General features: G+C 36.8%; 1 protein-coding gene across 1 annotated transcript in view; it reads left to right on the forward strand.

The window, feature by feature from the left end:
* MAP2 (microtubule associated protein 2) overlaps positions 1-22,083 on the forward strand; it is a gene marked incomplete at its 3' end in the record, with an annotated part of 271,023 nt that overhangs the window by 150,475 nt on the left and 98,465 nt on the right. Inside the window, exon 3 of the mRNA XM_082841679.1 lies at positions 19,585-19,662. The remainder of the gene's footprint in view (positions 1-19,584; positions 19,663-22,083) is intronic.

A 22,083-nucleotide genomic window follows, 5' to 3' on the forward strand; every position in this document is an offset into this window, starting at 1 on the left:
TTCAAAAATCAGTAGCTTGAACTGAGACCATTTACAAAAGAAACTGCTTAACCTCAAATATCAAAGAAAGATAAGACATCCTTAACAAAGAGGACTACTGGCTGTGCACTGTCATTGTTTCATTCAACTCCACCAGGAGTCCAACTGGCTTCAATCATGGGGACAATAATAGTTAGTTGAATAGGACTGCCTGTTCAGACCTTGGCTTCAGACCTGGTCTGAATAAGAAGTTTCTGGGAAAAATAAACCCCTCCATTTATTTAAGGTTAAAGTACAATGTAGAAAGTACAATATGGCATGGCTATTATTATTTTTTCTACCTAGCATGTTGCTCATGACAGATGCCCAAGTACTAATCAATAATCAACAGAAAGAACTTTATCACCTCCAATGTGCCTTCATAGTTATTGTCTCATTTGATGTAGAAACTTAAAGAAAGTGGGGCTTAGCACAGACCATTGACCTTGTTGTATGTGTAGAAGAGGGAAACAGGGCACAGAATAATTTAAGGGCACATATTCAAAGCTTTTCTGCTTGATGGTGGGCAGCCCCTTTTGCTCCATGTGAACAGCTAAGTGGGGAGAGGATTTACCCACACTCTTTTATCCCTCTATGACTGTTTCTCCTCCCTTTGTATCCTTTTTTGACCACATAACAGAGAAGCCACAGTTTTGCACATTTTTGACAGACTCTCTCACAATTTTTGAAGTAAATATAATACTATAAGAGAACATTTCTTGTTAGTAACCATCCAAGTCTTTTCATCTGTGGAACAACCCACAATTACTACTACTGGTTTCAAAATTGATCTAACAATCTTAGGGCTATGTATGCTCAGGTGGCAAAAAAAGAGATTTGGAAAAGCTTGTATAACGCCACAGTAAAACCACAGATGTCCCGCTTTTGCTGGAGAGAGGAATGTGCAGTCGCCTGGGGGGACATGTTACACATTCCGGTGAGCTAAGGGCTCTGCCTTGCTGAGCTTTGGCAGGTCCCATAGTCTGCTGGAGGATTTTGTTTTGCATACCGTGTGCATTCACTAGTTTGCACCAGTTTGTACTACTTTACCTTGAGATTCACTGGATCTTTCCAGCCTTAAGGAGAGGTACCAAAAAGAGGCTATAGATCAGGATATGGACGAGGACGGATGAACAGACTTGGAATCTTAGGACCATTGCATTTATTTAATCATAACTTCAATTTAGTATTCCTAGCAGATCCTGAGGTATTCATTAAGTCTGTGCCCAACGCCTTTGAGACGAGAATTCTGCACAAATCCCTGTCTTAATCTGCCCTAATCCAGATGAGCTAATTTGGTAGTTTGACCTTTGAGTTAACTAAAATGACTGTCACACAGGGAGTTCAGTACCCTAGCTAGATAATCATAAATTCTAGCAAAAAGAATTTTGCTCCTGGCCTTAAGAATCTTACCAGCATTCATTTTGTTGATACATTCTCTGGTATGAACATCAGCAGTTAAAAGATAATTGGAACTAAGAAAAGGGAGATCTTCTTAAATGTGACTATCTTGATTTCTCTTGGAAGCTTTTTGTCAAGGATTTCCATAAAATTGTCTGATATTTCACTGGAGTGACTTACAATGGCAGTCTGCTTTATGGAGAGCAGTTGGGATCTTTCCATATTGTGCAGGCAGACAAGGCCATAACCCTTTGCACCTGAGTCTTGTTTGTGGGGAGAACACTGTTAGGTTCTTTTATTGCTTAAGCAAAAATAACAAATAATTATCTGCTATAGAGGAAAATACTGATAATTATAGTTTGCCAGGCATGCTATAGAAGGGGGCAGGAAAGACAAAGTGCTAGTGTCGGCAAATCCAAAAACAGAATACTTTTGCTACTGAAATAAACTCCCACATCTAATGGCCTCCCCACAGAAATGCTGAGAACTTCAGGGGCTGTTAACAAGACTATAGAGTTATGGTATATTATGCACAACCAAAGAGATGGAGATTTTAAACATGATCAGGAATTTCCCACTACATTTTAGTTAGTGCAGCAGAAATATTCTGAGAGAGAGAGAGAGACTGCAAACATGAATAATAAGCTCTGAAAGAAAAATATTTAGATAGAAGTAACTGGACTGTTCTAGAAAACAATTTTTTAAATGCGGTTTCTTCTAGCTGCTATTCGTTAGTAGTTTTCTCCACTAAACTATTTTGGTGATAATTCAATATCTTAGACAGTTTTGTACGACTTCCAGGTAGCACTTATGGAAACAGATTCATTCAAAATTAGATCTTTTGCGTTAAACATGTACAAGAGGCCCTCATTAACTGACAAGAATTGGTATCAGAATAGGGGACACTTGAAGTACCTCTTCTTCAAACGCAGATCAAATTTCACTAAAAACAGTGAAAAAAGTGTGAGGCAACCTTTAATTTGAAAAAGTAAAATTAGATGTTATGAAATAAGTTTGTTATCACTCTTCATAGAAATATTTATATTATAATTACAACAATATGCTGATTCTAAGAAAAAGGAATGAATCAAGTGTTGTTTGGTTTTGTTGAGAATCATTTCCCTACAAATTTTAGTATAGTACAGTTCAACATACTTCATGTCTCATTTGACCTTTTCAGTGTCTCCTTAGAAAAGCTGTTTTTATAAAAATTTCAAGAGCTTAATCAATATTCCCTAGTTTCTTTATAATTACTGTGACATACAAATAATTATCTGCTAAAATGAATATTATGTCCTCATCCTTGTGGATTTTCTGTTCTTCCCTGGGGAACTGATCTAACCATACCAGATCTTTATTTTTCCATGATTTGTCTGTTACTTGAGCATTTCTCCAACGTTGCCTTCATGCTCTTCAAGAAATCCTGCATCTTTTGCATGACTTGCAATTTCAACTTGCAATTGATGGTATCAAATTCAGGTAGCGTTGTCAGATATTAACAACTTCAGACAGTCATCTGGGAATCAACTAAAGAGCAAGACCTTGACCTTTTGAGAAGGGATAGAAGCTAGTGTTAAACAGAGAACAGATGGCTGTTCGTGTGCATACTCATTTTATAAATGGTCAGTTCATTAGTCCGTGACCTATGTTCATGCTATGATGAAAGAATCAAATTGAAAAGAAATTTTCCAAATTTGGAAAATAGTCTTCCTCACTTAAAATCATGTATCAAGGCTTTTCTTTGAGAAAGTATCCATTTGCTTAACACCACAACAGAGGGCCATTAGTAATGTTATTCAGTCTTTCTGATTTCTGGCTTTTTCAGAAAACTTACTTGAAAACTGTTTCTAAATATATGTCCAAGGGTTAAAAAAGAAAAAAAAAAAAGAGAGAGAGAAAGAAAGAAATAGAGTTGCCAGCCATGACTACACATATTTTGTTTTCAGGCACAGTTAAAGGGCAGGTTTCCTCTTTGTAGTAACATGTGAAGAAAGAATAAGGAAATTGAAAAGGTGTTAAAAATATAGTAGATTCACTTTGTGGACCCACTGTAATCAGAAACTAATTGGCATCCATCTCTATTAAGTTGGGCATATAGGGAAGCTATAGAAAAATCAGTACAAATCATTGTTTTGATGACATCATTTTGAATCTAATAAATAATTGACATTTGATAGTTGAGATCATGTCTATGAGTCATTTATTTTTGCATCTATGAGGCTCCTTTTTGAAGCTGAGTAACCCCATAATTAAATTGTCATTTAAAGAAACAATAACCACAGCAGGTAGTCAAATGCTCAAGAGACTCAAATGACATGTGGTAAAGCAGGACTGATATTTTTATTTTAAGAGGACTCCACAGTTAACTTATAGCATTAATGACATTAAATGTATCGTTTGCTTTTGTGTTCCTGTTAAACTCCAGCAGAAATATGTGTTAACCTTAAATGTATTTTGAAGTTGTTCTATTTTTAATGATCAGAAAAACTAATAGCATCTGCCAGTTAGTATAATGAAATGATAACAAAACTCATCTAATCTCCAACACTTTTCGTGTTATAGTATACATGTTCAAGACACATTTCCAGTAGGTGGCATTCCACTTTCAAATAGAGTTGGACATTGGATCCAATTTAACATTTAAAATGTTGTCAAAAGTTGAGGGATGGCTGAATATTTAATTTTTTTCCTTCCACTGTCCTAAGAGATATAGTTAAATACAAGGAGAAACAACTGTACCATTGACTAAGATGAATTAATGAAGAGAAAATATAAAATTTGATATCAGGGTCAGTAGTCCATATCAAACAGATTTTGGAAATAAGGTAAATTATTCCCTCCCTTTCAGTTGTCTTCAATGTAATATCATATGGCTGCCTTACTCCTGTGAATGTGCTCCATTGCTGGATCCTGACTAGTCTGGTACCTTTTTACTCCAGAATCCTCCAGAATCCTTATTCTGCGAGTCCCAGACTAAAAGCGTACTGCTTAAACCTGCTAATATTTCTAGCTGCCGTCTTCTCATTCCCTCTGCTATCCAAACTCCTGTAACATGGCCGCTCTACTTACTGCCTCGTTTATCTGTCCCATTCTCTTCTTAGCGTTTTGCTAAATGGTTCTTTTCCTCACCCTACTGCTTGGTGAAACACTTTTTGAGAGATCCCCTGAATCTTATTAAAATACTGAATGGTTGCCTCTTAGCCTTTATGCTGAATGACTTCTCTTTGTCGCAGCAATGATACCGCGAAAAGAATACTGAAAACTTGATTTCAGTCTTGACTGTTGTGTCAAGACAACAGACACAACAGACTGTTGTGTCAAGACTGTTGTGCCACACACAACTGACGGTGAGACCTCAGACAGGTTATAATACATCAGAAGACTGTTAAAGATTAAATACTGTACATGTACATAAAATATATTATTCATGGCCATCCATTTCTCCTTGAAATCTTTTTTTCATTAGATTCTGCAATGTTGATTTGTCTTATTCCTTCATTTTTGTCTTTACTAGCTTTCCTCACCCTGCCACCCTACCATTGGTCTATCCCAAGACTGTTGGTCCATTCCAAGACACTCGTTCCACACATGGTTGATGAACTCATCCATTTCAGTTCAAGATTAATCTTCCTAAAACACAACTAATTTATGATATTTTACCTAAAACCTCCAGTTAAAACCCTATTACTACAGAATAGATATACAGTCTTCCAACTAGGATTCCAAGCTCCCTGTCATATGGCCCCAGCCTATATTTCCCATTCTATCTCCCCAAATTCCTTGTGTCACCAATCACTTGTAGTTCTAATGAGAACTACTTTCCTCATTCTCTTCTGCTTCTATTCTTTTGCTTCTGCTATTTTCTCAGTTTCTTCTTCTTCTATCCCTCATCCTCTGCTTGCTCAAATCATATGTAACTTTATAAAGCTCATCTGAAATACCAGGCTCTCCTGAATAATTGGAATTCAGTATAATCTTTCCTTTGGCTCAGCATAATCCCTGATTTGTACTTTTTCTTCTGTACAAAACTCTCAATCCAGTGTTTTGTGTTATAGTTAATTACCATCCCAGATATGATTATATAAGCTCCTTGAAATCAGTGAGGATGTTTCATGCATTTTTTGATAAGGTCTAAGTAGAGGGGGTATAATTCAGTGTCTAATATATAGTAACAAATGAAGAAATATTCAGAATGGATATTCTGAATGTTTTGTTCTATTATGGGAAGATAGGCTTAACTCTTCAAAAACAAATGTTTTAAAAAATTAATATTTACTGAATTATTTTAGATTTTAATATTAAAGCTGTGAATTAATGTAGCCACTGGGTCATTGATTTTTTAATAATAGCTATATTGAGACGTAATTCACATATAAAATCCAGCCTTTTAAATACATAATTCAGTGATTTTAGTATATTCAGAGTTATGTAATCATCTCTACTATCTAATTTTAGAACATTTTCATCACCCCCATAGAAACCCCATACCTATTAGCAGTCACTTCCCATTTCTACCTCCCATGTACTCTTGGCAATTGCTAATCTAGTTTCTGTCTCTGTGGATTTGCCTCTTCTTCTGGACATTTCATATAAATAAAGTAATACAGTATAGTCTTTTGTGAGAGGCTTCTTTTACTCAGCATAATATTTCCAGGGGTCATTCATGATGTAGCAAGTATCAGTACTTATTGCTTTTCCTGACTGAATAATATTCCACCAAATGGATCTGCCTCATTTCGTTAATTAGTTCGTCAGTTGATGAACATTTGGTTGTTAAATCACTGATTTTTAAAACTGAAAAGGAACCCAGTGATTATTTACTCAAATGCTCTCCTTTTATGCACGTGAAACTAAAGCTCGAAGAGGTACTCCCAGACCTTTATCTAGATACTTATTGTTTCTTATTAGTTTAGATGCTAGGTTGATACAATATGATGCAAGCATTCATTCATTCTTTTATTCATTCTTCCATATAGTTAATAGTCTGAGAGCCCCAAGTCCTTACAGTCTGGGTAGCAAAAACAGTTATGGTCCTTGTCCTTATGAAGCTTACAGTCTAGTGGGGAATAAGCTTATAATCAAATAATCATAAATAAATGCAAAATTAGAAATATGATGAGGGCTGTGTAGAAGAGATTCATGAATTGACCTTGTCAGGGAGGATAATTTAGCTGTGATCTTTGAGTAAGTGATAATTAAGTAGGCAAAGAGGGCAGAAAAGAGCATTCCAAGTGGAGCAAAAGCACATGCAAAGGCCTTGTGGCTATAGGAGCATGGCATATAAGGGGGGGATGCCAGGAGGCCAGTGTAACAGGAGAACTTAGGGGAAGGGGAGCAAGGTATAAAATGAGGCTGGAGCGATAAAGCCAGGTATTCCAAGACAAGGAAATGGTTTTGGTCTTTTTCCTAAGAGCACTGGACCATTGAAGTATTTTAATCCCCCGGGGAATGCAAGCAAAAAGAAACTGGGCATTGCCTGCATTTCTCTCCTAGGGCTTAGTTGCATTACAAACTATCAAACTTGCTGGGTAATACATATCTGCTTTGCCAAAACTTGTGGTAGAATTTAATGTGGTAGCATTTAAAGTTTGCTTTTATCGAATTCCTTGTTATCCAAAGTAGAAACTTGTGTTCTTTTCACAGAATGAACAGCCTCCTTATTAGAATTTTCCAATTCAATTTTGTAAAGAACTATTCTTTCCAATCCTCCTACAGGATAAGCAATCAAAGCTATGTGAGAGGGAATAAATAGATATTTAAAGGCCACATTTATTTTTCCATTGCACAATAACCATGTTTTAGACCTGTAAAATCTAAAGAGTACAGAAATAGTTCTCTAAACAGCAAATGGTTAATACCAAATTCTTTAGCCTAAATACTTTTAACTTGGGGTCCATTGCCTCCCAGGAAGTATCTGAATGGGACCCAGGAAGCCTTTATACCAATAAAGGGCATGCCTACATGGGTGTGACTCCAAAGCTTTCATTAAATTTTAGAGTCTATTATGCACAAAAAGCTAAAAAAATCAGGCTTTTTAACAAGAGAAACAATCCATAAATTATTAGGAAAAAATATTGGGGCTTATTTTGTATCCCTTATAGAAATTAAAGCCTGTACAGTTAAAAAACAACAATAACAGCAACATTTAAACTAAGCTAATATCTTGAGAACAATATTCTTATTTTTTAAAAACTGATATAGTGACAGTCAAAATAATCATGATTATACCAATAGGATTAATTCTCTATTATATAGCAGTTATTCTCAAATTGTGATCCCCAGATCACCCTCCTAGGGATCATACTGAGCACTTGTGAGGGGATATAGATTCCTGGACCCACTCCAGACCTCTGGAGTCAGAATCCCTAGAATGGAAGCCAAGAATCTGAATTTTTAACCAGGATCCCAGGTGACTGTGATGTCTACCCATGTTTTTAAAGTGCTAAAAAACATAGTAAGTAGCAATACCCTTTCTCTGTTCAGTGTTTTGATAAACCAGCCTTACCCAATTCATTAAGTATAGTAGTAATGGTACTAGTACCCAATACTACTACCATGTAACAAACACTGAATATGTATCAGAAACTTTCCCTAACCTACCCCTAGTTCTTAAAACCATTCTGCAGGAAAGTAGATATTATTATCCACAATATATAGATGAAGAAATTAAATAACTTGCTACATAGGGGTCTTGCAGGCTCCAAAGCCTTTTTTACCACTCTGTCAAGTAGCCTCTTGCTGTAACTGCTATACTAGTGACCCACTGCAAGAAGTATCGAGAAAAAAGAAAATGAATGGAGTTATATATGAGTCTCACAACCCTAGTCAACATCCACTGAAGTCCACGGTCATCAACAAAATTGCAGATTTGTAATAAACAAAGTATAACACATGAGCCTCTTTTGCTAAGTACAACTGGCTGACACATGTCTAAAGGAAGCTTCCAGAGGTAACACTTTATAGGCAGGAATAGTGTGAATATAAGAAAATTGCTTCCAGTTGTAACAATTTAACAAGCAGAAAGTATACAGGAAAAGCAAGCCTTACATCATGCAAAGTGACCTTAAAATCTACCAGCATGTATCACCATTGAACAAAAAAAAAAAAAAGGAAGAAAGCTCTGTGTAACCCAGTAAAGGTGCTGGAAGAGAGGTCTGTGGGGCTTCTTTAAAACATGAGCTTTTAGCCTAAGGTTGATAAATCAGTGATATGTGTGTGCTGTATCACCTGACGTATGCTTTATTTCATTTAACACCTTCATTGGGCATTAATACTTAAATTACTCAAATTTTTAAAATCCTCACAATCATCTATTTTATAGGCTTTTACTTGAGAAGAGTTCAAATCTCTTTGCTAATCTAATAAATATAATTTAATCAATTCTTGAAATTTTGACAGTGACAAAAAACAAATTTTCTAATTATTATTTCAGGTGTAATTTTTAAAATGTTGGCATTTCAGTTATGAAATCATCAGATTAAAAAATTGAATGTGACTTTTAAGGAGGTTCTCTTACAATGACAATGATTTATTTGAAGATACCTTCACAGACTATTTCTTTGGGGTGAAAATAATTTTAATTATTTAAGAGAAATGACTGTTGGTTTGTATAATGTTCAAAACGAATTCTCTGGGAAACTGGAAACCAGAAATTTCACCTGGGGCTGTTATGACTGGGCTTATCACCAGCCGTATAATGGCATAAATGCTCTTCCTTATGGTCCCCACTGGAAACTTTGCCGTTCAGGAGCCACCTCTAGCAAGTAGTTAAATGAATGAGAGAACTATTAAATACACATTTATATTTACACTGAAACTTTAGAAACTGTTAGGTGATGCTACACTCAGTCAGTATAAGATTCAAGAACATGGTGAGAAGTGAAGGGCCTTGTGTGATTGTGCATGGGCTCCTGTAAGGCATAAAATCATATTGGAACAAGTTTCCGAGGGAATCTTGAGGACAGCGAAGCTTATAACTTCCTTCTGACGCTTAAAGTTCTGTATCTTTTGTTCCTGCAGTGGAGGTATATGTATTTTCTTACAAACAATTTAGTAGAAATCTGTGTTCCAGATTTTAGTATTATTTTAAAGTTATATCTGGATCTAATGAGTCCTCACTGCTTCATGTCTGTGCTCTACTATAATGGCTTTCAGTGAATTTCTGGAGGCTGTTGGTAAGATTACCTTCCATTAGATCAGGGCCTAATCCCCCTCTGTGGTCACTAGGAAATCTCCAAAGAACCGGTGGAGAGCTTGGAGCAGACTTGCTGTGCCTGGCGAAAATTTCAAGTTCGTGCTAACCAGATAGAGCATCCAAAATGTGAGAAGGTCACAAATGGCTTCCAGTCTCTTTTTTATCTGTTTTTATTTTTTTGTTGTTTTTCTTTAGCTGCATGAATTTTCTTTTAGCTGAATGACTTTCAGCTTGTCATTACATTAAAAATAGGATGGATGTGAGACGGGAAAAGTAAAATCATTAATAAATTAAACAAACAAAACCACTGTCCTGTAGGATCTGGGCTCCTTCACTGAGCAGGTACTTCTAAAGTCTTTGAAGTCAAGCCTCTGCTAAAGATGACGTAATGCCAGTCACTAGGTGCAGGGGGCACTCACAGGACAGGCTGCTGGACTTCACTGTGTTGGGAAGATCCTGAGAGATGGGGGTGGTCAGTGGGATTGGGGGGAGAGTAGACTGGCACGTGGAGTTAGACCACCCTAAGACTCCAAGACTTTTTAGTGTACTTATGGGAAGCCACAATTTTAAAAAGATAATAAATTTAAAAAATTTTTATTTTATATCGGAGTATAGTTGATTAACAGTGTTGTGTTAGTTTCAGGTATACAGCAAAGTGATCCAGTTATACACCTTTAAAGTTGCAATAATTTTGTTTAAAGACTGTTGCCTCTTCGTTGGCGTAGAGTAGCTCTAAAAACCACTCTCAGAGTATGAGGGTAAAACCTTACCTCTGAAGCAAACTTCTGTGCCTGCAGATACCAAAGGTGGCTGATGTGGTCCCAGGGGAACCCAAGCAAGGCATCAGCAGCCCTCACATTTCCTTTGGAACAACAGTAATTAGAGCAGCTGGGATATTTGCAATCTCATTGGCTCACTTGCTGTTTTTTTTTAATGCTTAGACTTTAATCTTATTTTCATATGTTTCTGTATAAATCAGACACATATGGCTTGATTATAAATGGTAAGTGGCCACTAGGAGCTTTAGATAAAAGCCTTTCACTAACATGCAGTGCTTGGGTTCTCTGCTATCTGGCTCCAGTCCTGCAGTCCCTATCTCTCTGTGCCCCTCCTCCTGTGTTGAATTTCTGCTCTCCTCTTCCCTCCATTCCAACTGCCCTTCAACTCAGTGGTGTCTATTTATTTACTTAAATCTAAGCCAGTTAAATAAAGCATAATAATAGAACACCCTCCTGAAAAGAGCAGAAAGGAGGGAAATTACATGGCCACCAACAGAATAATAGAAGAGGAGCCACTGACAGAATAATAGAAGAGGGGGAGAAAACGCTTTAAAGAGCTCCCCAGCAGATGTTCTGCCTCCTCCTTTGCCTCCTATTTACAGGGAGGCAAACTCTTTTTTAAAAAAATATATTTATTTATTTATTTATTTTTGGCTACATTGGGTCTTCGTTGCTGCGTGCGGGCTTTCTCTAGCTGCAGCAAGCGGGGGCTACTCTTCATTGCGGTGCGCGGGCTTCTCATTGCAGTGGCTTCTCTTGTTGCAGAGCACAGGCTCTAGGCGCCTGGGCTTTGGTAGGTGTGGCACGCGGGCTCAGTAGTTGTGGCTCGCGGGCTCTAGAGCACAGGCTCAGTAGTTGGGTCACACGGGCTTCGTTGCTCTGCGGCATGTGGGATCTTCCTGGACCAGGGCTTGAACCCATGTCCCCTGCATTGGCAGGAGGATTCCTAACCACTGCGCCACCAGGGAAGCCCCGAAACTCTTTTTTTTTTTTTTTTTTAATAGCATCTCCATGCCAAGTCCTCCCCTTTTGTTTGGTGAAATCTTAATGATTTATCCTTGTGTGTTTTAATATTTTTAAGATTATTGATGGGACATATCATGCATGCATAAATATTGTTATAGAATTTCCAGAACACCTTGGAGTGCTAATATAACAGATTCAGTACCTTTCAAGGCTAGCTTTTATTTTGATACATTCTCTCAGCGAGCAAGTAATATTCTCATTCCATTAAGAAATCTTCACTTTTTAAAATAGGTCATTACTGGCAATTTCTTTAGTAATAAAATGTTGGCTGCCACTGTTAAGAAAGTAACTTGAGGAGGAAAAGAAGATATTTCAAATTAGCATTACAGAAGGGGGAGGGGTGGGTGGCAACTTAGTCCCCACTGTGCTAATTAAGTTATTCCAGGTTGCCTCTTGAACAATATGCAGCAAAAGATGAAGGACCTGAATCAGCTGGAGATCACCCTTAATTGTAAACTCCTCCCCAACACTCCAGTAAGTTGATGAAATCCCTCTGCTTCCAGAGCTTTCAGCTCTTCGGATGAAAAGTAGATTTGCCAGAATTTTATTTTTCTGGTCAGATGACTATTAGCACAGCATGTATTTTCCTCTCTCTGGTGGAAGTCTTCTTTTCTAAATGCATGCCTTTTAGAATGATAACAGCAGTCAAGAATGTCATCCTCAGAGAGTGCAGAAGCTCAGGCAAAGAACATCACCAGTGGGCTGAATTCTTCTTTCTTTAGGCCACAGCTGGAATTTTGGTGCTCACTGTGACCTCAAAAATAGCCTGATGCTCTGTCACCCGGGTTCAGCCAAATGCCTTCCTGGTGAAACCTCTATAGCTGCTGCAGGTTGACAGATGGCTCCCAGCAGGTGAGCTTGGGGCTATTAGTGAATGAGATTCTTTCTTTATCTGACACAGTCCTTCCCAAAGACATCCTGTGTCCTAAGAACTTACAAAAGGGATTTGGCAGCTGAGCGAAAGTAAAGAGAAGAGTTGAAGCTAAGAAATCTTGGATTGTCATGAGGTTTGTTCAAGTTAATACCTAATCTCTTCGCAAGTGTATGTCATTGTGCTAAGTGGTGAAGAACTACTATTTGAAGACTGATATTGACACATCACAATTTCCCACAATTGTCAGAGCACTTTTCTACAGATGATTTTATTTAATTCTTGCAGCAGCTCTGTAAGGGAAATAGCATGGATAATCTCTGTTTTACTGATGATACAACTGAGGATCCAAAAAGTCAGAAGTTCTGCCCAGTATTCCACAGCCAGGAGGTGATAGGCCAGGATTGCAAAACAGCTTTCATATCTAAAGTTTGTGTTATTTTTATTTCAAAGGTCTAATTTAACCAAGTTCTAACCAGAATGTTTAGGGAAATAAACTGCTATCATTCTTTCATTCATTGAACCCACTTTCAAATCAGGAAAACAGTAAGCCAGGTAGATAAGGAGATTTCACTGCTTGAAACAGAGGCGTTCATATACTCACAATTAAAGTATCAGCATACTTTTCCCTTTTGGGAGTACATACTTCAATTTTTCATTCATTTGATGAATAGTTATTAAGTACTTGCTCCCAGCCAGGGAGTACAGTAATACAAAAGAGAGTACATACAAAAGAAAATGGCCCCTGGCCATCTAGAGCTTGCAGATTAGTTGAGGCGAGGGGGGCAGACATTAAACAAATTAATAGTACACAGTGCTGCTGCTGGTGTAAGGAAATAGAAGTGTAAATTGCTAAGACAATTTAATAGTATGGCAGCCTTACTTGAAGTGCGTTGTATATTCTTATATGGCTTAATATTTTTTGTCCTTCATTTGTATTTGTTTTGAACTCAAAGTACTATGAAAAAAAATTCATATATTTGATAGAAACCAATGACTTCTAGAAGTGAAATAAAGCAGAAAAAAAGGGTGGGGATGTGAACTTGTTTCCATTTCAATAAGCTTAAGTAACAACACAAAGTAGTTCATATGAATGCCAAATAAGTGATAAAAACAAGAACCAGGCAGCAGTGGGCATTCTTGGAGGTGATGGGAGGGTGGGGGTGGATCTTAGAGAAGAGGGCTTCAGTTCCACAAGGTGTTGCCAAACCTAGAGGGCGTAAGGAAGGGAGAGAAGAGAGGGAGGCAGGGAGGCAAGAAGACACGGAAAAGAAAAAGAAGAGGACTTTGCAGAAGGGAAGAAAAATATGAAGCTGCAAAGAAAAGGGCAATTAATAGGTCTACAAAATAACTAGTCTAAGAAGCCTGTGAGCGCTTATGATGGTAGAAAGTTGGGGATAAACTTGAAAAAGTAGAGTATAGTCACAGTATGGAAGCCCTTGAGGCCAGGCCAAGAAACTTAGTCTTTATCACTTTGACAGAAAAGTTTTGAACATGAGAGTAAAATCATTATGTGACATCTGGCACGATAATTTTCGTGGCAGCCTTGTTTCCTTTTGTGCCCCTCCCCACCCAGTCCCTTCCCTTACACCTCATGAACCTGAGCGTCTGCATTAACTTATTCTGCCATTTTTAAAACGGTTAGTGTTTGTATAAAAATTAGAAACAAATGAACAGATGGCTTTCTGTCAAGCAAAGAAGTTAGTTAGTTCTTCAGCTGTATCTGATTCTGAGCAGAAAACATCAGTGCAATACATCAGCAAGTGAAAACACTGACAGGTGGCCTCTTGCTCCCCAAGGTTGTCTATATTGCAGTGCCAATTCATGTTAAGAAAATAAAATATTTACTTATTTATTTATCTATCTATTTATTTATTTATAGACACACACACACACACACACACACACACACACACACACACACAATCAGAGTCATCATGTGTTAATTTAGCAAAACAAGTTTTTAGCTGATATCACTAAGCATTATTTCTTTTCAACACTTCTCAACAAGGAAGGAATCTAAACAGGGCCCTAAAACAGCCACTGGGCATCTCATCATGCCTTTGTCCCTCATGCAGTGGAGACTCGTACTGCTCAGCAAACCTCCATGTGTCTTCCCTGTTTCTCAGCACCTTGCACTGAGGCAGAGCCGTGTTGTTGGTTCAGTCCAGGAGGCTGTGAGAGGCAGTGAGCTGTGTCCCTTCTGTTAAAGCATGGAGGAACCAATGCACAGCCCTCCAGATGGCTTCCTTTCCTGCTGCAGCAATCTTGAGGCCATGAGTTAGTTGAGCAATGAGAAGAATACAGTCAGATTACTGGGTCTCCACCAGGAGAGTTACCCTACTCACATCAGGATTTGTATGAACAGTATATAAACCTTTATTTTGTGAAGACTCAGAAACTTGACTGGCTTTTCTGACTAATCCAGTCCTTTACCCTTCACCTATTTGTAGCCTATTTTTACTGCCCTGAATTATGTTGAGATTCTTTGGACAAGACTAGATAATTTCTATTGTCACCTTCATGCAGTCAGCTAGTCCTTGGCGATAGCCTGGAGTAGCAGGTTTGGGGATTAAAAGGGGAAATTCTTACTGTCTATCTTACCTAGATTCTCTGGTCAACTGGAGACCATATGTTCTGAATAGGGCTTGTGTTAACTGTCCTTAGTTCTTTCCAGTGTATGTTTTTAAGCATGTTTCCTTTGCAAGAAACATAATGTTCTCCTAAAAGAACTTTGGCAAAAGCGCTAAGAAAGGAAGATCTTTTCTCTGATCTGTCCAACTATCAGTTTGGTTCACTGTGACTTTCAGCTACCCACAAATAACCAGTGCTAATGCTTCTGAACCTTTAGGGAATAGAAATGGTTTAGTAGTATGTTCGACTAAATGGTTTATGTTGGTAGCTGCTCTCCTATTTCAAGACTGCTTGGATTGTGGATATTTTCCCAGCGGTATTGGCAATTTAGTTGAAATCTTGTTATCCTGGACAAGTGCACTGAATTACATGAACTGTTCAAAACCTCATAAAGCAGATTGATAGAGGTGGAGAATGATGTTAATATTGTTTATTTGAGAGCTAACCGAGTAGGCTAACGCTAGCCAATGAGGTTAAGCTTAGCCGGCAGAAATGCTATTCAGGATTATCCAGCAACTTCAAGCATCTCAGCTTTTAGGTTACCTAACAAAGTCTGTCGAAATGTGAAAAATAAGCAAATGATACTTAATGCTAGAATGTATTTCAAAGGTTAATGAAAAGTATATCCTGGTCTGGCAATCCAGGAAAGGTTTCATCATTACTTTGTTGCTTAATGAAACTTGGGTTCTTACATCAGTTGGGAAAACCACGCCTTGGCAATATTTTCTTTACGAGATTCTGAAAGTCTGCATGAATTTATCATTCTAACGTCAACCCTATAGGTGTCGCATAACTTGCATATAAATATACCACAGCCAAACGTGGATTATATGCAGCCTAAGTGCATTGACTGCATGTCCTATTTATCTGAGTAACCAGCTGATAAAAGCTGATTTTGTTTATAGCTGAACAAGTGTTTATCTTGGGTTCCTCCTTAAATGATTCACATCTTACTTTGTGATGCCAGTGCACATCCTGTTCTCTATCATGGGTAGGCAGCCCTTAAACATCATTGTCGACCAGTTGATTTTGTCAGGTGTCAGTCATGATTCTTGACAATGTTCAGACCCAGCTCTAAGAAGCTCTGGAAAGTGGCATAAGCAAACCTGACAGAAATAATGAAGCAGCTGAGTAAATTTCAATTTGTTCAAGAAGCTGAATATACCGAATAATAGATGTGCTAAGTATTTCCAGTAAACTGCAATTTTCATTGGTGAAATACCACTTCTCAGAGAAGCCACAAAGCCTTTATGTCTGAACTTGTCGTTAACCAGAGTTGAAGATCTAAAACCAACTCTCAGGGTCTATAAAGGCTGAAAGGCTTGACTGTTTTCTAGCTGTGTCATGCTGGGAAGGGTATTTAAAGTCTCTTGATCTCAGTTTTCTCATCTGTAAAATGGGGATAACAACAGTTGCCTCCTTAGAGGGTGATTGTGAGGAATAAGTGAATTAATGTATATGAAGTGCTTGGAACATTGTCTGGCACATAATAAGTGCTGTGTAAGTGTTTGCTAATATTATTTTAGGGGTGTTGCAGCCCGTCTATATAATATATCAAATACTAAAACTGTGCCAAATAATATTCTTAACAAAAACTGTGTTAATTTAAACCTTTTGGTATGGAATAAAAATGATCACCTCTAACTGCACTGTGTTAATTTAAAATGACTATTCGATTTTATGTGCCTTATGGAATAGGCCATAAGTTCCTTTTTAAAAATAATTCCCAGGGACTTCCCTGGTGGTGCAGTGGTCAAGAATCCGCCTGCCAATGCAGGGGACATGGGTTCGAGCCCTGGTCCGGGAAGATCCCACATGCTGTGGAACAACTAAGTCTGTGTGCCACAACTACTGAGCCTGTGCTCTAGAGCCCGTGAGCCACAACTACTGAGACTGTGTGCCACAACTACTGAAGCCTGCATGCCTAGATCCCGTGCTCCGCAACAAGAGAAGCCACCACAATGAGAAGCCCGCACACTGCAATGAAGAGTAGCCCCTGCTCAACACAATCAGAGAAAGCCTGTGTGCAGCAACGAAGACCCAAAATAGCCCAAAATAAAACAAATAAACAATTAACTAAAAAAAATAATAATAATAATTCCCAGATGGCATTTATCTTTTTCTCATAAAATAAAGCCTAGAAAAAAGATAGTCATTTTAATTTTATAACAAACAAAAAAAACCACACAAAAGTCTGGATGATGGGTAAATGGGGTATTATTTTTATGACTAATAGGTACTGGGCAGGGCACGGTCAACTTTCAAATAATCATCTCATCCTTTGGCCCATAATTCTCCAGTTCTGTTGGAATTAAATTAGTTTTTAAGTGTTTAAGGCTGGAATTTCTCTCATTCATATATAACTGTTGAGTTAAATTTTGGAAAAACTTTAAAAGACAGGGGATTATTTTTCAATATTGTTTTTAGTATTACTCAAATGACGAACATGTTCCTTGATAGCAGGTGTAAACAAACATTTTCTATAAAGGGCCAGATAGTAAATATTTGGGGTGATACGTAAATATATAAAGGACCACACGGTCTCTGTCACAACTACTCCGCTCTGGCAGTGGAGCATGAATGCAGCCATAGACAACAAGGAAATGAATGGATGTGGCTGTGTGCCCAGAACACTATATTTGGAAAAACAGGCAGCATCAGGATGGACTGGGTCCATTGGCCATAGTTAGCTGACCCCTGTTCTTAGAGAATTCCTATTTTTCTTATTTTTACTAGAGTAAAGTATACATGCACACATATATAATTTTGTACTTGCACACATACATGTGTGTGCACATTAATTTGAAAATCATGAAGATGAAGTGAAAAAACTATGCATGTTAAAGAATTTAAGGAAAAGAAGGAACTTAAAGAAGAAATAAAGGATGATATTTTATTCAGTATTCATTGATTAATTACCCAAAAACTCTTTCTTTCTGAACAAGGTCCAGAGCTGATTTACCATTTTCTTTTTGTTCTAAAACCAACTTGTGAGGTTTAATTTGCTTTTGATCAAAACTACCCTTAAAAATTCTTTAGTCTTACTATATGTGTAGCATTCTCCAACTTGCTATTTTCACTTTACGTTCTGTTTAAACATTTGTTTTATATTTTGGTTATCTTTTCATACCAGTACTCATAATGCTAGTTGATACTGTTTAAAAGCTGCAAAATATTCTAGTCTTCAAATGTATTGTCATTTATTTAACTAATTTATTGATGTTGTTTCCAGTTATTGAAATCATTAACAATTCAACAAAAGTCATCGAGCATTTGCAAAAAGAAAAGTTCTTTAGTCTTGTTATTGTGCATAGAACTCTATATTGTAGAGTCTTGTTATTGTGTATAGCACTCTGTATAATAATGTTATATATATTCCAAATTTGAGAACGACTGAGCTGGACTAAAGGAAAAAATAGCTGTGTACAGAGGTCTGGGTAGTCAAATTTTTTTTCCCTAAAATATCTATCAAGTTATTTGAGGGAATGGAAAATTCTACTGTGTTTCTTCTTGCCTGCAGAATTTTCTTTATTTTTTTTAAATGTTAAGCCTTTCTATCTTTAATATGCGTTAATAGATTTGTTTGCTACTGTACATTGTATGTGAATGCTCACAGATTAAGTAAGCTAATACATGTAAAAGCACTTAATACAGGTCCTGGCCCAGTCAGTGTTTGTCACTTTTGAATCAGAACCTTGTCTGCTCATATCCATATACACATTTTTCTTTGAAGGGTCACAGAGAAGAACTGAGGCACCTGCTTTATGTCTTTCCAAGTTTACCTTTCCTTCTGGGTCTTGAAGAAGAATTAACAGCTCTCAGTTTAACTCTTAGGGCTCCTTACTAGTAGAGCAACATCTTCCTTGAGAACAGGATGGGGTCTGTTTTACCAGATGTGAAAATCGCACAGTCCTTGGTGGAGACACATAGTGATGTGTAGATTTAGACATCTATTGTAAGAGAGCAGGACTTAAAAATGAGGCTCAGCTCTGCCCCTTGCATTTAATACACTCATGTATTGAGGGCGAGTACACCTGAATGGCTTATAAGGTACAAAACAAAGCTAGTGCCTTCTAGTAATTGTGTTTATTTCAGTAAGAAATACTTTGTATTGTTCTAGTGGAATTTCTAAGCAGAACTACTAATCCAGAATGACTGTTAGGATTCTGAATGTCAAAATAAGTTTAGTACTCTAGACAGAAAATGTAATTAGTTGTTAAAAAATTCCCTTCCATCCTGTGCTGTAGAGAATCAGTGCAGACTGGGCTAGAGGCCCAGTGCTTTAAAGCTTACTGGATGTAATTAACAATTTACCAGGACAAATATATTCTCTTGGGAGACAATACAATTGCCTACTATTTATTAGCTGAAAACAATTTAAAATATTATTTTTTCTTTTTAAAAGCTTCACTGGAGTGAAGCTAAAAAGTAAGAAAAAATCTGCAACAGTTAGCATTTTCACTTCTCTATTCGAAACACTCAGGAAAGGACCTAGCTCAGTGTATGACTATAAGGAACCATCATGAAATTTATCTCATAGTCTCAGTTACCCAATATAAGAATAAAGCCATGAGTTGAATTTAGTATTGACCTACATGATGTAATTGATATACATGGATCAGAGATTAAATTATTAATTTCCTAACTTCTTTTTTTTACAGAAAGAAACCAGAACATATTATCAACCCTTTGAGAACACAATATAACAAACTTTACCATTTTACTACTTCTTTGAATAGGTAAGACCCTATCCTCTCTACAATAAAAGAGTTAACCCACAATTGTGGAAACTAAACCTTTGTTAACCACATTTTTAAAAAAATCTTTATTAAATAAGTATCAATTCATTTTGATAAGGGAAAACTATACATGCATTCTACAGCTAATAGACTTAGGATTATTAAAATAGCATTTCATAATGCTTTGAATGATTTCATAGTAAATGAATGAAAAACTCTTTCTCTGATATGAGGATTGAACTAAGCCTGTCTCTCCTGCTATGGTTAACAATACCAATAGTGTCTTCTCAACACTTACTATGTGCCATTTGTGATCCTACATGACTTACTTCACATAAACTAAACCATTTATTCTGTATAACAACCCTGTGAGTAGACATAAGGGTGCTCCTTTTATAAATTAGGGGCGTGAGGCAGAGAGAGAGGAGGTAGGTAGGTATAGGTATAGAAGTTCACCCAAGGTTGTATCCTGGGATCTGGGATCAAGGCACTGGAAAGAATGTCAGCCCAGCTATTAGTGTGAGGCTAGTTGTGGTAGAAATGCCTAGTCATCAGATTCTTGTTTGTGTTGAGTTGGTTCTCTCTGATTAAGGAAGAAAAAAGGACAATGCACTTACCCAAAGAGATGGCAGGGAACCGTTTATTTTAGGTTTGTACTTGTTACTTTACAGTTGTTGCATGAGTAAATAAAGGAGTGTGTACACTTTAGCTCAGTTTACAAGCAGAAAGAATATTTTCTTTCATGTTACGTCTTTGAACTCAAAATTCCTCTGATAAAAGCAGAATAATATTTCAGAAAGAGTACAGATGAATGATTTCTTATTCTAGGAAATGAAGGCTGCATTTTCATGTAATCTCTTGTTACTGGAAGTACTGAATATCCAGTCTTAAATCCGCTGTAGCAGTATGCACTTTTCTCTTTTCATTATTTCTTTATTATTTTATTTTTAATCAAGAAAGCTTACAAAATTTCCAAAGTGAAATATGGGAAATATTATAAGAAATACCTGAGTATCAGCCACATGAATTTGAAAAAATGCTAACATTCAGCTTTGTTGAAATCTTTTCTAAAGAAATAAACCTTTCCCTTCTTCCTAAAATGTGTCATAATCCTGAAGATGATATAACCTTCCTATGTTTAATGATGTCCTAAATTTAATGACATATATATGAAACAATGTCCCGTATAATCATTTACATTTTGAAAGTTTGTATAAATGGCATCATACTGCAGATATTCTTTTGCACCTTGCCTTCACCCAACATTATATTTAGAGATTCATCCATATTGATACATAAAGATCTGGTTGACTCAGTCTGTGGTAAAGTTGACTCATTGTAATGTTTCAATCGTCTGGTGCTCAGTATTATTAACTATTATTTCTAAACAACTTTCAGCATTTTGAAGGTTTAATGCTAAAATGGTTTAAGTATGGCTTTCAAAGCTTCTCCCAGATTTCTATATAAGAGATCCAAATATCTTAATATGTGATATCATGCCAATTCTGTTTGCTTCATTTTTTCCTATTAGAAAAGATTTTTTTGTTGTTGTTTTGTTTTTTTGGCTGTAAGGATATTGCTAACTAATGGTACTCATATGTTTTACTGCTTTTGCCATAACACAATATTGAAATTTGTGTTATTTCCCCATAGGTGAAATACTATTCCCAAAAACAATGTAAATACTACCCTTGAAATTTGAAAGATACATAAAAGAAAAACACTTTTGTTTGGCCCATGTTATCTGTTCATATGCCCTTCAAAAATCATGAGAGAAACTTTATAAAAGGATTTTTTTTAAGTTTTCTCTATCACTACATTTAATGTTACAATTCGTTTAAGGTAAAAGAAATATCAATATAGAATAATATTTATAGACATAGAATATTTCATAACAATTTTATTTTCTGAAGGGAATAAATTACTACTCTGACGGAGTTGGGAGAGAAAGAAGAGATTAACTAACCCTTGCTGAGCAAATATGAGTACCTGTAAGATTTGATGCAAGCTTGCAGGTCACAAGTGCAATGCAATTTTGCAGATGGGAAATCAAGACCAATATATATTGGGTAACTTACTACCATCATATAGTGATTGCAGAGCTCAGATTCAAATTCATCTCTCTCAGACTTCAAAGCTATACTCCTACCAGAAAAAGAATGGGGAAAACTTAACCTGTTTGATACCTAAATTGCAGTTTCATTTATTCCACCAATATTATTAGGATTCATTTATGGGAGTTGAGGGGACTGGTGTTAGAAAAGTAAGGAAGACACAGTATCTACCCAGAGAGAGAAAACAAGCTATTCAACATCATTCTCAATGGTGAAAAACTGAAACCATTTCCACTGAGATCAGGAACAAGACAAGGTTGCCCACTCTCACCACTTTTTTTTTTTTTTTTTCAGTATGCGGGCCTCT

This window comes from Leucopleurus acutus (assembly GCF_964270905.1).
Source record: "Leucopleurus acutus genome assembly, chromosome: 6".
In the NCBI taxonomy this organism is placed as follows: Eukaryota; Metazoa; Chordata; class Mammalia; order Artiodactyla; family Delphinidae; genus Leucopleurus; species Leucopleurus acutus.